The sequence below is a fragment of the Monodelphis domestica genome, chromosome 1 (genome assembly GCF_027887165.1).
Source record: "Monodelphis domestica isolate mMonDom1 chromosome 1, mMonDom1.pri, whole genome shotgun sequence".
NCBI classification, from domain to species: domain Eukaryota; kingdom Metazoa; phylum Chordata; class Mammalia; order Didelphimorphia; family Didelphidae; genus Monodelphis; species Monodelphis domestica.
In genome coordinates this window covers 707,905,751-707,919,603 of record NC_077227.1, presented here as the reverse complement: position 1 = coordinate 707,919,603, position 13,853 = coordinate 707,905,751, and the positions used below count along the sequence as shown (strand labels likewise).

The following is a 13,853-nucleotide window of genomic DNA, read 5'->3' as shown; positions in this document are numbered from 1 at the left end:
CAGCCTTAGGATACATTTCTCAGAAGCTATTAACCCCTTCCTTGCACACAGGAAGGAGAAAGAAGTGCCTATAATTGTTCCACACTGATACTTACGGACTGAACTAGGGATCTAAAAAAAGTTGACAACCACTGTGGGATAGAACTTAAAGATGAGTATATTTTAATTGTATATTTCAGAGGTTTTAAGGTGCTCAAGCAAGCAAATGTTGCCAGCCCTGTCTGACCAAGTAGCTTGTTTGGAGCTGTGGAATCTTAATGCAAATATTCCATGTCCAGAATGATAAAATAAGTTGAGTGATATGTAATTGATAAGTTACCTCACATGAATTTTGGGGATATGTTGGTTGATATTTTGATTATATTTTGATCTGTATAAGGATATATGTTGCAAACAGTAGCCAAGGAGTGGGTAAGACCTTAAAGATGGCATATATGTGAAAATGCTTGCTCAGAATGTTATGTGAGTTACTGCTAAAATATGTGTTTTAAGTATTGTTTGGATGTGGACAAAAGCTCATTGTGAACCTGACTGTGCCATAGATTTTGTTCAATACTCAGTGGTTACCTCAGTTTACCAATTTGTACTATGGACTGAAATTTATAACTGATGTAATCCTTAAAATCAGAATTCGTTTGGGTTACCAATTAGCAATTGCAGTGATACCAACAGTATGGTTGTTTGACTTAAGCTAGTCAGAGAAGGTGGGATGGTGTGTTGGATTTGAATTTGGAAGAAAGGGACTTTGATCTAAAGTCCACAAAGCTTTAGTATGTGGGTTTGTAAAGGAAGAATGGAAGTTGTGTTCTGCTTTTTAAGCAGAGTGGTTTTGAAGGAAGAGAAAGAGAGAGAGAGAGACAGACAGAGAGAGAGAGAGAGAGAGAGACAGAGAGAGAGAGACAGAGACAGAGAGAGAGAGAGAGAGAGGGAGGGAGGGAGGGACGGAGGGAAGAGGGAAGGTGAAAGAAAACAGATAGATGTTCTACTCTTATAATTGGATCCCTGACCTAGGGATGATCTCTAAAATTAATGTATGTATTGTGGGAAAATCACACATGATTCTTTAATTTCTCTGGACAGTTACCCTGAAGTGATTCCTGTATGGCCTTGTCTTAGTCTTTCAGAGGTCCCAGGTCCAAGAGATGATACAGCTCTGATTTATATTACTATGGAGCTACTCAATTCAGCACTCATGTTCTTTATTTCAGGTTTTGTGACTAAAGTGTGATATGTAAATTATTGCCAAAATACATAAGAATAATTGAATGATCAGCCTTGTAGGGATATAAAAAGCTTGTTTGATGGTATGAAGATTTGTTTCTGGACTATTGATAAGCAGAATTTCTCTCAGCTGAAATGGGTGAGACTTGTCTTTTAAAGCAAAAGAAGGCTTCTGGGATTTAATGGTGACAAAGTACACCCAGGACAGAGAATGTCCTGGGATAGTTACAGAGGCATATTCTGGGCTCACCTGAGAATAGACCTTTTCTGACCATCTAGGCTGTTAATTCTTGAGTGATACAATGATGGCATGAGCCAGTGATAGCTTTGACTTGTATGTGAAGCCACTCACTGTGTCCTTTGGGACATGAGGAAATATTTTCCTTGGTGACAAATTCCCACAATTAGCACATAATGTGAATTGTAAAATTAAAGTTTCCATTTCCTCAAACAACTATTAGGTTAATAATTGAAAATTCTTAAATTGTTAGGGAACATACTTTGAGAAGTAGGTGAAGTTTATTCATAGATGGCTTGTATTTGTAGCCTTAATTTACCACAGTTGAAGTTTGGATCTTGAGCTTGGTAATATAGCTCAAAGCTTTCTTGAATTTCCCCCAGAGTCTGGGGTAAAGAAATACATCTGTAAAATATTGTTACTCAAGTATTTATAGATGTTTATAGTTAATATGTACTTTACAAAAGGATATTCTTTAACAGAAACATCACATACCAGCTCTGCAAACAACTCAGGAATCCAATTTCTTAAAGGAATCTATTCCTGACCGAAGATGATTTCTGAAGATGAAGTCTGTTGGCTAAGATACCCAAATGCAAATGTGTAATGCCAATTGCTATTGTACTAATTTTCTCTGTTTCTATCTGGTGTTCTAGTTTTTGCCCCAGTCCTGGTTTCTACACTTCTATCTTAGGGGCTGACTCTCCCCCTTGTGACCTGTCTGCAAATCAGAGGAAGCAGTCACTGGATATCCTTCAGATCTCCAAGCAGGTCTTCACCTACCTAGGACCCAGACATTCACTGAGGACATGCCCCTAAAGACTGTGTCTGCAGCCTTTCCCTCCCTGTTCAAGTTTTGGCTACTCCCCTGTGGGATATGTATTTGTATGCATTTATAACCTTGGCAACCATTCCAGCCTGAAGCCCTGGACATTGCCTATACCCAATGCCTTTCTCCTGACCATAGGCAGGGATCATGCTACACCCATTCTCAGCTCTGAAGAAGCTACAGAAGACTGAGACCATCTTCCCCTTTCCCTTAGATATTTGGAGAGGGGAGGGGATGGGACAGCATGGGGCACTGTACCAGGAACAGGGATTCCTCACTGCTGGTGGCAAAGATATCCAGAACAGGCCTGAAATTCTGGCCCTCCTGGTTCCCCTACGTGTGGTTCCTTTATGGATGGCTGGGCCTGCCAGATGGCAGGACCCTCTTACCAGAAGCAGTGGGGAGACAGCTAGCAAAAAGAATACATGACACCACACCTATGGGAGGCACAGAACTGAGTGATATGCTGGACAGAGACTTTTTCTTTCATAATATGCACCAAATCTGCAAAGATATCACTTTAAGATGTGAAACATGTGCACAGATTAATCAAAAAGGGGAGACCAAAGGAACCAGGGGGCACCAGGTTAAGAGGGTTGGAGCCAGGAGAAAAGTGGGAGGTAGATTTTTACAGAAATTAAGCCAGGGATATATGGGTACAGGTATCTTTTAGTCCTTGTAAACACTTTTTTCGGGATGGGTAGAAGCATATCCAACAAAACATGAAATTGCCTCAGTGGTAGTTAAGAAATTAATAGCAGAGATCATTCCTAGGTTCAGGCTCCCACTGGGAATAGGGTCAGATAATGGGCCTGTTTTTGTAGCTAGGGTGACTCATACTACAAAGGGAGCAAAGCAGGGGCTGGGACACTCCCTCGATTTCATAAATCCCCTTTCCCTAACTATTAAAGATTCAGAGAATAGGGGATGGCTACTGGGCCGGACATGGGGACTTAGGCTGGATGTGAGAGGCAAGGACCCAGGGATAGAATTTACAGTGCAGCAAATAGCTGACAAAATGCAACTCTCACCAATTGATCAGAACCGAGAGGTCATCGTGGGATTTGGGCTGGAACTCACCCCCACTGTCTCTGCACTTGGGAGACCGTTTGAGACTGCCAAAAAGCATCCTCACAGAGAGCAATCCCTCCTCACTAAAAATCACTATCCTCTCTGACAGAAATGATTCTCCAGAATAGGCGGGGATGTGACCTCCTCTTCTTTAAGCAGGGGGAGCTCTGCATGGCATTGGGAGAATCCTGTTGCTTTTATGCTAATAATTCTGAGATTATACAGGAATCTCTAGCACTGCTCCAGGGAAGGATACAGTGAGGGCTTGGACTAATGCTCAATCTAGCAACTGGTATTGTAGTCTTTTCTCTTGGTCTCCTTGGCTGACTACCTTGATCATGGCTGTGGAAGGACCACTCATATTAGTAATAGTGGGCCTTTTGACAGGACCTTGCCTGATTAACTGTCTTATGACCTATATCTGTCAGCATCTTCAGGCTATTAAGCTTTTGGCCTTAAGATCACATTATTCTCCTCTGTCTGATGAGTCAAGGGTTTGACTCCTCCCAACAGAAAAAGGAGGGAATGAAGTAGCCCCCAAAATGTCAAAGACAGAAAAATTAAAAGTAAATAAAGCAGATAGGCCCCTGTCAGCATTTTTTAAGGAACAAACCTGGTTTCCCTCCCCCAGGAGCTCAAGCTGTTTATGCAGATAACAAGCTAGTAGTCTACTTAGCTTGAGGGGGCAGGAGACAAAGAGGAATTTCAGGAATATCAAAGGGTCAGTGAACTAACATTGGCTAAGTGAAGATAAACACTCCTTAGATGACAACCCCAATAAATCTGAGGTTGTCTCCTCATCTCTGACCCCACATTTCTGTGTTAAAGTTTGTTTTATTGTCAGATAAGAACCTGTATAACTCTGTAACGTATATAAGCTTTCTTGTAATGTCAATCTGATGCAGTCTTCCATTAGGGAATTCTGTCCCAGATGGTAGATTCTTTATTTCTCTCTTTTATTAATAAATTGTGGTTCCAATAATTGAAATTCTAGGTGTTTGAACTCATTTGTGAAGTGTACCACTTCAGAGAGTTAATTTAATCTTCACATATTATAGGATTGTTATGAGGATTGAATGAGATATTTGTAAAGCAATTAGCATGGAACCTCACACATAGAAGTGTTGGAAGCAAATTTCTCTCTCTGTTATGCCACCTTTTTAAACATCATCTCTCAGTGGCCATGAGGTCAAAGACCACTGAGTAAATTCAGGTATAGATAAGCCCTCAGAGAAAGAAAGTTAAAGAACCAAGGAACCAATGAGACAGGAAATGGATTCCACAGGCACTGCCCCCCTGGGTGGCCCAGGAAAATTAAGAAACTGTGGTTGGTTCCTGAGATGTGATGTGTGAAAGTGGGTGGAGAAAAGAACTTATAAGTGGAGACCAGGAGGTCTTTGGGGTCTTCTGGCTCGAGTGTGAAGAGCCAAAGGAACCCTTGTTGGAGTTTAGCCACAGGCCCATCATGGTGGCCAGTAGATTTGAAAGTTAAGTATCTCTCTACATCTTTCCTACTTTTCCTTCTCTTTACTACTCTTGTTACTTTGATTGAATAAAGTTATTAAAGTACTATAAGCCTTGTAATTTTAACTATTACCGAAGGCACTAACCAAATGCTTATTTTTCCCTTCCCTTTGTTTCCCCTTTGTACTTGAACTGGAAGGTAATAGGGAGCTATGGAGTTGAATGAGCAATGGGGCTTTTAAACCTATTCCTTAGGAAAGTTATCTCAGCAGCTGAGGGGATGATAGATGGGAATGAGGAGAGACTTAAAGCATGAAGAAGAATTAGAAGGAAATTGCAGGAGTAGATGAGGACTGTTGAGTGCCTCTCACAAAGTGTATGACTATTGTGGCATTTACAAGAGTGGGAGCCTTAAACTGTGATAGATATAAGAGTGGGTGAGTAAATTGTGACCGCAGAAAATATGTTTTCACTACAGTGTCTTGTTTAAAATCAAATATAAGGTGGTCGCCAGGGAAATATTCCCAATTATGAATATACCCAAATCAACTGAGTTTTATAGAGACTTTAATTAATAATACAATGAGGAATTAAAGAAAGAGAGAAAGAGTAAGAAAGGAATAAGTATGAGGGGTCTTAAGCCAACATGGCCTAGACCTGAGTCTTAATAGAGAGATCAGTCAGTCTTTAATCACTCACCACAAGATCTGTCCAAGCAAGGATTCTAGTGACACCAGCCCAGCTCCATCTCAGCTGACTTCACCAGCTCAATCCTGAATCTCCATGTCCCCGAGAGAGTCTCGAGAGAGACCCTTCAAGGCAGCCTTTTCCCAGCTGACTGTCCCCTGAGAGAGCTTTTTGTCTCCTTTTAAAGGGCATTTTCTCCTATGTCACCTCCCCTAAGTTCTTACATCTACCAATCACAGTAGATGTTTTTCAAAGGACAGACCATTCTTAGTCCACACCTAAGAAGGTGTGGATTTTTGAGTAATTCACACCAGGAAAGCTCTGAGTAAGTTTCTCAGTTCTTTGTTCCTTGTAAATTCACAAGTTGCTTGACCTTTATAGGTACTTAGCTTAAGAATTTTTTCCCTTATTATAAGTATGGGTTTAAGTACTTTTCATTGTTCAGAAAGGAGTTTACAACTTTATCTTCCCCTAAACTATGTTTAAGTATGTGTGGAATAAGGTCAGAGTTCTCACATTCCTGATCAAGTACCTTCATTGTTTAAAATGGGGAATGGTCTTAACCAAATGTTCTAAGGTAGAGTCTGAGAATCTTTTAACATTCACAAGTCTGAGAATTTTCAAGATTCACACTATGGATTGAAGAGAAGGAACTGAATACTAAAAAAATGTTACGAGAGATTTAAGTTGTCATAAGAAATATGGCAACAGATTGGATATATGAGGTGAGTAGAAAGTAAATAGTAGAAGTTGTGTGAAGTGTGAATTGGACTTTCTTTGTCTAGCATCAACAACTTTTTAATTGATCAACCCAAACTGAAAACACCCCTACTTAACTTTGTAAACCATCAAGTAAGAGAATTCACAAGTCACTTACTTGGAGAAGAGAATTCACAAGTCACTTATTTGGAGAACTCCACCTTTTTAACCCAATCAGTCAGAAACTTGTGAATACTATGATAAGAGTTGACACCTTCAGAAGATGAGAGGTGTGAATCTCAGAGACTCTGCCCCTCTGGGCAGTGCTAGGCAATTTGGAAGCAGGGATTGGTCCCTGTGAAGAAGGGAAGGGACAAAAAGGATTACAAAAGTCCTGATATTCTTTGATCCCTGTCTTTGGTAGTCATCTTCCACTGGTGACCTCTTGAAGGTAACTTGGGACTTGAACTGCCTCTTGGGTGAGTGAGTAGCTGGCCTTCTTTTCATGGTGTCTGGAGAGAGATTAGTTTCAGAGAGGCCTTCCCTTCTTGGAGGAGGCTGTGTGGGTGGAACTCTGGGCCCTCCAGGGGAGGGCTAACAAGCCCAGCAGTGGAGCAATATTTAGTGTGATAGGGTACATATCTTCTCTTTCATGTTTTAGTATTTCTCTACTTTCATTCATTCCATCCTTTTTGAAAATAAAAGCTATTAAAAGTCATTTTGACTTGAGCTGTAATATTTTAATTTGGCAACCACAAGATTATTTTAGAATCCTCACATATTTAGTCAAATCCTTAATTTAATTCCTTACAGTTGGCACCAAGATTTTAAGCCTGGGTTACTGGGGAGAGGGCAGTTTGGGAAAGGGGAGGGTTTAGGGGTAAAGAAGATGAATTCTATTTTAGACACATTGAGTTGGAGTTTGAAATGTCCAAAAGACAGTTCATGATGTGGGACTACAGCTCAGGAGGGAGATTAAAGCTGGATAAATAGATCTAGGAACCATCTTCAGAGATGATCATTGAATTTATGGGAGCTGATGAGATCACCAACTGAGAGTATAGAGAGAAAAGGGATGAGGGACCTAGACAGAGCTTTGGACAACTATGGTGAATGAATATGATCTGGATGAGTATTCAGCAAAGGAGAAAGAAGAAACTATCAGACAGGTAGGAGAAGTGCCAGGAGAAAGCAATATCAGGATCACTTGGAAAGGAGATGATATCCATAGTTGAGTTATCCATAGTGTCAAAGCCTAGAGAATTCAAAAAGGACAAGGACTGAGGAAACACCAGATTTGGCAAGTAAGAAATCATTGGTAATATCGATGACAGCAAAACTATTTTTATATGTAATTGGAGAAAAACAAAATAAAAATAGTTTTTAACCCCTTATCTTCCATCTTAGAGTCAATATTGGGTAATGATTCCACGGCAGAAGAGCCATAAGGACTAGGCAATAGGAGTTAAGTGACTTGCCCAGGGTCACACATCTGGGAAGTGTCTGAGTCCAGATTTGAACCCAGGACTTCCCACCTTTAGGCGTGGCTCTCAATCCACTGAGCTACCCAGCTGCCCCTGTACATTTTTTTTAAAGAAAAATATATTGATGACAGTAATTTCAGTTGAATGAGGTTGAGAGTCAGATTACTAGGGATCATTTGAAGAAGTAAAGTAGAGGAACCCCATGGAGAAAGAGAAGTGTAAGTTAACTCTAAGCAGGCTGCAGTGCATTATACACAAGGAATTATGAAGGAGGAACAGAATCAAGGATGTCATCAAGCAAATTAATAGCTAAAAAAGATGGACTGGTATTGAGAAGGAGGAATAGAACTGAGGACGCTGGATTGGTTTCTTCAAGCTATCAGGAAGAACTCATGAAAAGTCCCTGGCACAAGGGAGAACCCAAATAAGAGCTGCCCAAGCGGGCAGGATAGATGGCTTTCTGACCTGTATCACTGGAAGGAGTGCCCACCTATATGAGATCCACCAAAGCACTGGCATATTCCACTTACCTCACAGGGATATTGTGAGACTCAAATAATGCATCCAGAGCCCTTTCTAATCCTTAAAGTTCTATATAATCAAAATAATTATTATTGTCTGAATATCTGACATCATCACCAAAAATCCTACCCTAATTCCTTGCCATGACATAGAGGTAACTCTGGGTTTTTGAAGGCTACACCAACTGGGCATGAGTTCTGGCCATCAGGAAAGACTTTAGTCCCAATGTAGACCTTTCTGAGGTCTAGCCTAGTTATTTATGGAGAGGATTATCATCAGCTGGCTGGCTAATAGTTAATGCTTCAGTTTCCTCATTACCCCTAAAATAGGAATTATAATAACATCTTCCTTAAGTAGAGAGTAGTTAGGTGGTGCAGTAGATAGAACACTAGGTATGAAATCAGGAAGACTCATCTTCATGAGTTCAAATCTAGCCTCAGATGCTTACTAGATGTGTGACCCTGGGAAAGTCACCTCACTCTGTTTGTCTCAGTTTCCTCATTTGTAAAATGAGCTGAAGAAGGAAATAGTAAACCACTCTAGTATCTTTGCCAAGGAAACCCTAAATGGGGTTATGGCGAGTCAGATATGGTTGAAATGACTGAAAGACCACACTTTATTTATTCCTTGTTGTGAAGATCAAATGAACTAATATATTTATAGTATGAATAATACAGCTTTGCAAGCACTAAAGCTCTTTATGTGTTAGTCATTATTTTTATTTTTTAAATAATAATTAATATTTGGCCATGGCAATCTATAAAGAGAAATAATATAGTTTGAAATTGATTTCTGATTATTGATTAGTAGTTAGGAGTTTTATTAATAATAGCAATACCAAGTTTTCAAGTCTTAGATTCAGAGAATTTTGTCTAGGCCTCATGGTCACAAATACATCTCAATAAGCCTGTAAAACAACCATACCACTTGAGGGAGATAAAGAAGATGGATAAATGATTCAACTTGGTCATAAGATGCTTTTCTAGGACTGAGTTTTGCTGATACAGGGAATGGTAGATTAAGAACTTTCCAAAGAATGTTCTGGGAGGTTGATGACTACCTCTGGACCTCTCTATTACCCTGTACTCTAGAAGACCCTTTCCTAGCCTGTGGGGTTATCTGTCACAAGGCTTTCCAGAGGATATTGACTAATTCTATGTTTTCCCTATTACTCTGGTCTTTGGAGACCCCTTTGCCAGACAGTGTGATTATGGACCAGTCATAATCTTAGTGTAGTTTGCATCACTGGACCTTACGCAACCACTAAACTGTATAAAAGAGATACTCTGAATGGGGGCAGGGGACCCTCTGGTCCCTGAAATACCATTGACCTGCATTATTGATAACTGCTCAGATTTTTGGTGCCTCAGTTTTTCATTATAGTATTTTTATCTTGACAGTAGTTTAGTAGAAAAGAATATTGGAGCTGTGTCTAGATATTACTTTCCTGTTTCTACTTGTTTTGCTTTGACTCACTTTCCATAGGTCTTCACACTCCTCCCCCTATGATTTATAGTCATCATTTGTTATGGTGCAGTGTCTCTTCACATTCATGTACCATGATTTACCACTGTACCACGCTTCTTTAAATATCTTGGAGCCTTTTTTATGTAGTCTTTCCTTCTATCAGTGACATCCTCAAATTATTGGAATTTCTGGTTCCAAAGGCATGGATAGTTTAGTTACTTTTTTGGCATCATTCCAAACTTTCCTTTGGAATAGTTGTATCCCTTACAGCTCTGCCAAAAGCATATCAGTGTGCCTGTCTTTTTACAACCCCACCATCGCTGACTATCCTCAACTTTTATCATCTTTGTCAAATTTCTGGTTATGAGGTAAAACCTCAAAGTTGTTTTGATTTGCATTTCTCTAATTATTAGTTATTTGGAGTGATCTTCTGTATGCTTCCCCCAACACTTTTAAGTGTGTGGCCAGGAGATAAGTCACTTTTATTTGTGCTGATTTCCTTACCTTTAAAATGAGGAGTAGCATACCTGTAGTAAGGCAACCAGAGGGTACAGTGGATAGAGTCTCAGGTCTGGATTCAGGAAAACTCATCTTCCTGAGTTCAATCTTGTCTGAGATACTTACTACCTGGGTGGCCCTAGGCAAGACACTTAACCCTATGCCTCAGTTTCCTCATCTGTAAAATGAGCTGGAGAAGGAAATGGCAAACCACTCCCATATCTTTGCTAAGAAAACCCCAAATGGGATCAGTCAGACATGACTAAAAAATGACTGTAATATCTACAATGACCAAACAAGAATACACAAAAAGCATTTTGAAGGTCTCTAAGTGCTAAATAAAGTCAGCTATGATGATGATGACATATATTTTGGCATAATGGATCAAGGCATATCATTAAAGTCAGTAAGACCTGTGTTTCAGTCTTGCTTCTGACTTATAGTAATTACTTACCCAACCTTTTAATGCATCTGAAAACTTCTCAAGACTATGCTATAAAGAAGTGGCCAATCTGTATCAACAGAAGGAGTTTTCACTTTGAGCATTCCCATATCTGACAAAATCACAGGTTTGAACCAAAAAAAAAATTATGAAACAAAGGAAAAATTTTAAATTGCTCTCAGGGCTGTTTACTTCTACTTCTACAATGATGCTGGCAGAGGGGATGGAAAGAAGGCAGACAGTGCTAAGAATCAGTTTTTAAGTCTGTCTATAAATAATTTAGTTTTGGGTTCTCTAAATAGGACATTTTTGTCCAATGATGAGTAAGTTGTCCTACAGCTGAAAGAACTGAATCATATGCATCATGACATTCTTATAAATGAAACCAGTTGACATAAGCAAGTTACAGCTTATAGGAGAATGGCTCACAAGCTCTCTGTAGAGATGAATAAAGGACTTGGCCAAGTTAGGTTCTGGTATATCCCAAAATAATAGGAAACATTAAATCACGGGATACTTGGTCATCTTGTCTTGAGTAAGCAAAATGACCACAATGGAAACATTAGACCTTAAATGCCAACACATCTGGGTCAGAGGAATTCAAAGAAGAACTTTGACAAGACTATCCAAATTAAATCAACATATCTTAATTCTCTGAACACCAATCTATTCCCCAGCCTGCTATGTTTGTTTGTTTTGGGGTGCCTCAATGCACCTTTCCTTCTTTCTAAGCCTGGACTTAGTCAAATATTCATAAAATTCTGCCCTTTGGCTATGCACTGTGACCCAGCTGGGTTCCAGCTAAAGAACCCAAAGGAGCATCTCACCCAAGTCATTCTATGGGGATGAACTTGCAGGCTTTTCCCACTTAAACCCAGAAATTGATTCAGACAATATCAAAGGATCATAAATATGGATCTATATGAGACCTTAAAGTTTTCTAGCTCAACTTGTTCATTTTACAGATCAATAGACTGAGGTCCAGAGATGCAAAACAAACTTGCCTAAGGTTACAAAGGCTAATGAGTCGTAAGTACAGCCAGGCTTGAACCTAGGTCTTCTGACTCCAAGACTACTTAGTCATGATTGTTATCTGTTGCATTTTCCCAAGTTCTTCTGGCTCCTATTATTCCAAATATGGAATTATTACATGAGAAGAATGCAGGGGCATGTAAGGTCACTGATTTGGCTAAAGTTTCCTGATAAAGCCCAGAAAACCTCAGACAGAGCACAGCACTCAATCAAAAGAGCCAGAGCCTGTCAGAAGCAAAATGGGGTGGGACTCATTCACCACTTCTTTCTTCCTGAGAATCTCTTGATACTGACTGTTGGCACATAAAATATGGCAACTATTTCACTCCCCAACTCCAACGTCTCCGTATGATCCCATATGATTCTAGGATTTTGAGGGCTGGAAGGGAATTCAGCCCACACCATACCTGACATAACTAAGAAATAGTTGTCTAGCCTCTGAACAAGGTCCCAGGAGCCAACATGACTTCAAGATTTCCTGTTGCATAGTATCCTTCTCTCATTGTGAATCAGATCAACTCACTCTCAGCAAGGCATAAGTGAGTGAGGACAGTTTATTCTAGTTATAGAGAGGCAAGATGGGGCTGACCTTGACCTTAGAAAGACTTGAATTTGAATCCCACCTCAAGCACTTTGTAGCTGTGTAACACCGAACCAGTCCCTTAATATCTCTGGGCCTCAGTTTCCTTGTTGTAAAATGAGGGAATTGGATTAAATAATCACTGAGAGGGCACCTCGCTGGCTCATTGGATAGAAAGCCTTCTACCTTGAAACTGATGAATTTTTTTTTTTAAACTCTTACCTTCTGCGTTAGAAGCAATACTGTGTTTTGCTTCTAAGGCAGAGGAATGGTAAGGGCTAGGCAATGAGGGTTAAGCCTAGTGTCTGAGGCCAGATTTGAACCTAGGACTTCCTGTCTCTAGGCCTGGCTCTCAATCCACCGAGTCACCCAGATGCCCCCAAAACTGATCAAGTCTAAGACAGAAGGTAAGAGTTAAAAAAGAAAAAAACAAAATACAAAAAACCTCTGCGGTCCCTTCTACTCCTAAGCCTATGATTTGTGATGTGGGATAACAATATTGAAATGGGCAAACTTCAAAATGCTGTATAAATGTGAACTATTATTGTTATCTTTCCCAGGAAGAATTGTATTTTAGAAAAGGATCCATATGTTAACCCTTGGGACTGAATTCTTTGTGAAATAATTTCAGGTAAACAACAAAAGGTACTTTTCAGACGATATCGTAAAGCTGGCATCGGTCTCCATCCAAATAGGAGCCATTAGGGGAGATGTTTGGACATATGGGTACTACTAGGGCCCTTTAAATGAGGCAAGAAAAGCTGATCCTGGAGCCAAAAAACAAAGAATTTCTTGAGTCTTATGAAAGGAACCTTCCTAACTGAAAGGCTCCCCATTCTCCCCTGCCATTCCCAGAAAACAAAGCACTTGGTGGGAGAGAGAGACAGAGAAAGAGAGGGCTTGAGAGACACAGAGAGACAGAAAGAAAGAGAGACAGAGAGAAAGGGAGAAAGGGAGAAAGGGAGGGACATAAACACACACACACACACACACACACATACACACACACACACACACACACCCCAGAAGAAAATAGGAAAAGCCATTGGTTGGCTAGTTACCTGACTGCAAGTCTTGGAGACAAAGCTGTTGCTGAGTTGACTCAAGCCAGACGTTGTGCCTCTAACTGAATATTTGAGTATTGAGTGCTGTCCCCCTCTTTCTTGGGGAGGCTCCACCCTCTGGGACTCACATTCCAAAGGGTCTGGCTCTGGTTCCATTTGTTTCTGTTTTTCCCAAGTATGTTCCAAGTCATAAAGGCCCCAGTGGCCTCCCACCATGAAAAAGGAAGCCAGCCACCTGGGGCTAATTTCCCTTAAGCTGGGGTGAAACTCTAACAAAGAATTGCAACAACCTCAGGATCCTAGAATGGGGAGGGTTGGGGTCCAAAGGAAGGATGCAGGGATGAGATGAGGACACTGAGCTCCTAAAGGTAAAGTGACCTTCCTAAGGTCACCACGCTGCTTAGAGGTAGACTCTTAGTTTAGGTTTCCTTCTCCTTTAGCATACATAGTCCCTCTTAAGGATAACCTAATTCAATCTAAGGGTGATTTAAATTCTTCCTTTCAGACAACACTTGATTTTTCCAGGGGGATCTACAGTCAGATGGAAACTTAGAT

At 40.3% G+C, this 13,853-nt stretch overlaps 1 protein-coding gene across 1 annotated transcript in view; it reads right to left on the bottom strand.

Annotated features, from left to right (window-relative positions):
* DPEP1 (dipeptidase 1) overlaps nucleotides 1-13,423 on the bottom strand; it is a 59,702-nt gene extending 46,279 nt beyond the window's left edge. The window contains exon 1 of the mRNA XM_007477327.3: nucleotides 13,296-13,423. The gene's annotated coding sequence lies outside the window, so the exon portion shown is untranslated. The remainder of the gene's footprint in view (nucleotides 1-13,295) is intronic.
* Nucleotides 13,424-13,853: the final 430 nt, after the last annotated feature.